The following is a 3,512-nucleotide window of genomic DNA, read 5'->3' on the forward strand; positions in this document are numbered from 1 at the left end:
GCACCAACTGCACAGCACAGTCCTCTGTTTGGTGCCCTAGACGTTTTTACTCGCCAGAACTAACACCATAGTAGATTCAGGGTGAGGGAGAGGCATGCTTTGCCTATGGAAAATGAAAGACAGGAAAGGAGGCCCACATATGCCTCTACTGCAGTCACATTCTCATGAAGAATAATTTTAATAAAAAGTACAAGTGGAAGTTGAGAAGAATCTAGTCATTCATTCCTTGAAACTACCCACTCTGGCTTTTGGTAATATTATCTGTAGAGTACCAGCCCTAGTTAACCTCCTCTGCGCCCTATAAACCCAGATGACTACTAGGCGGGAACACAGAACAGAAATACGGGCACCTGAGCTTCTTTATCCAAAAAGCTGAACATTACCTAAAAGAACTGGTTAAATTATTTGGCCTGAATGAAAATTAGTGTTTACTTTTCACCCACTATCCTGAGAGATACCTTGTATGAAAAGTCAAATCAGATTTAGGCAACATTTACAAAATACTTCTTTGCATATCTTGTACAGTGTCCATGTTAATTTACTTTCTTAAAACCTGTATCTCCTTCCTCGCTCTAGCACATGCTTTCCAAACTCAGTGACTTTCAACCACTCCAGGATTTCAGATGTTTCAATTCTGAGGTTCGGGAAGGAATTTTGGCCGCAGTTTTACATTCACAATGGACCACAAATTTAGCCTTTTTCCTCATCTCCAAATACAGTTAGACATACAATCAAAGACGTACAGTGACAGAATCAACCAAAGGAGACAATTGTTACAAACTTTTGTTCCAGCACCAGACCAGCCTACCTAATGGCTTATGAGTTAATTTTTATAAATATTGTCATTATCATAGAAATAGAACAATTATGCCGTATTGTGGAGGGTTATTGATGGTTAATTTTAAGTGCGATATGTAAAATATACCCAATGGTTTCAAAATTCTGTTTTTTCATTTCTTTGTTATTAACATACTGTGAAGCTCAGAAAAACATTAAGTCACTCTCAACTCCTGAGAGGTCTTATCTCTACCCACTGCCCTTGCTTCTTGGCATCTTTAACCCTATTCACTCTAACGCTTCATTATCTTTCAAAGGTCACAAATAACTTTTTTTGTATCAGGCATACCTGATTGAAAATAATCTCTTATTCCCAAATTCATGTCATTGCCTTTTCAAACTCTCCCCGTATTTCACTTGGTGAAGCATACCTAGCCCCGTCTAGCAGCAGAAACAGCACTCTACCTTGCTGCCTCGTTTTGGACAGGTATCTCAACTCTCTTGTCCATTATATTAATTTAAAAGGTATCGCTTATATGTGGAGTCTTTTAAAAAGTCAAATTCATAGAAACAGAGAATGAAAAAGTGGTGGCCAGGGGCTGGGGCTGGAAAAAAAAGGGAGAAGGTGCTTAAGAGGAAAGAAACTTTCAGCTATAGGACGAATAAGGTCCGGGACTCTAATATAAAACATGGTGACTATAGTTGATAACACTGTATCATATAATTGAAATTTTTTAAAACAGTAAAACTTTAATGTTCTCACAAATATATATATATATATATATGTATATATATATAATGATGGATGCTTATTAATAGATGGTGAGAATCCTTTCACAATGTATACATATACCAAATCACCATGATGCATACTTTAAATATCTTACAATTGTATTTGTCAATTATACCTCAATAAAGCCAAAAACATTATAAAGATGAAGATGAAGGGGGAAAATGAGAAACATCTGTAACAAAAACAAATTAATAAATAAAAATTTTTTTTAAAAAGATGAAGATGATGATGATGATAGCCAATATCTACTGATCACTTACTATGTCCCAGGTACTTTGTCGAGAGTTTTATATACATTAACTATATAATCCTCACGATAAACCAATGAGTTATTATTGTTGTTGTTGTTACACTTATCTATAAAATGAGAGGACTAAATTAGATGGCTTCTAAAGTTAATTTCAACCTTAAAATGCTTTCATTCTATTTTTAATCTTTCTTGTATTTAAGTTCCCATATAATATAGACTCTAAACCATATATTTTTAGCACTTAATTATATACTGCAAAGTGTATTTCCTAATAGTTGAGTATGTTTTATGTACAAAAAAAAAAAAAAGAATGTTTGCTTCCTAAGAGCAAGGTCTTGCTTGTATAGCCCTCCTGCATCCTCCACCCTGGTTCACACACAGATTGAGCACAGAGGAGTACTCAACACTTCATCATTTGAATTGGTCTTCTTTGGTTCTCTAAGTTTTTGAAGGGGGAGGTGGGTCTTTTCTCACCAAACAAGATAATGTTAATTTAGTTAACCCGATAGTTACATGGCAAATAGCTTGTGATCTATGTGGGTTTGGGTTTTTCCCTCCACTATTTTGTTCTGTTTTGTGAAGATGAGAGTACCTTATCAATTCAACACTGAGTTAAATCCAGATCATGTTAAAAGAGCCTTGTTATTTATTAGTCATAAAATGTGGACGCCAATGCCAGAAGTATAATTATGGCATCCAGATTGAAATTCTTCCTTCTAAAACAGCAGTGTCCAATAGACATTTCAATGATAGTGTGGTTACTGAGTATTTGAATGTGGATAGTGGAACAGAGAAACTATATTTTCTATTTTATTTCACATAATTAAATTTAAAAACCACATGGGAATAGAGTATTGGGCAGTATAACTCTAGAAGATCTAATTCAACTGTGGTTTTCCAAGACTGAAAACTAGGATCTTTCCAGCACTTTTTATTTCTGCCATTCTCTTCTCTGAAATTTCCAACCTTCACTTCCCAGTGACATACATTAAGTGTTGATAAATAGACTCTTGCCATATCCCTTTTCCAGGCATTACTGGCTTTGTTTAGCAACTTGAAATCTTTTAAAAATGTAACAGGATGCTGATTATTTTTTGGAAATCATATAGAATTAATTTTCTGATATAGTTAATGTGAGACAATTTGACTGAAGAGAGTTATAAATTAATGTTATTTCCATCTCTTGTTAAATATATAAAATATAAGCAAATCATGAATTATATTATTGAAAATCAGCAATTTGTTGTTAGGACTGATGTATTCAAACTAGTGCTATTAACAACAGGTGAGAGAAAACCACTATACGTCTCTTAATAAAATAAAACAAAGCAACAATTTCCAAAGCATTTACACCTAAGAGTCTCCCTTTCATCAATCAGTAGTCAGCCTTAATAATCAAAGATTTTAACTAATAATCACTGACATTGATCATTTTGAATAAAAAATTAGAAAATATGAGTCAATTCTCAAGACAGTTGGTTTTCCTCTCCCTAAGAATATGCCTTCAATACTGTTTTAGTTCTTCAAGGAAAAGGAAAAAAATTCATATTCTTGTCCATTCACACAAACCACTCAGTGAGCATTATTGTTTTGGGAGGAGGGGGTGGCAGGCAGGGTGCCCAGGATGTTGACGGAACAGATAGAATGTCAGGTGAAGATAGAATGCTATGCCCTCTCTAACCAGCTGAAGAC

This window comes from Molossus molossus, unplaced genomic scaffold (assembly GCF_014108415.1).
Source record: "Molossus molossus isolate mMolMol1 unplaced genomic scaffold, mMolMol1.p scaffold_m16_p_13, whole genome shotgun sequence".
Taxonomy (NCBI): Eukaryota; Metazoa; Chordata; class Mammalia; order Chiroptera; family Molossidae; genus Molossus; species Molossus molossus.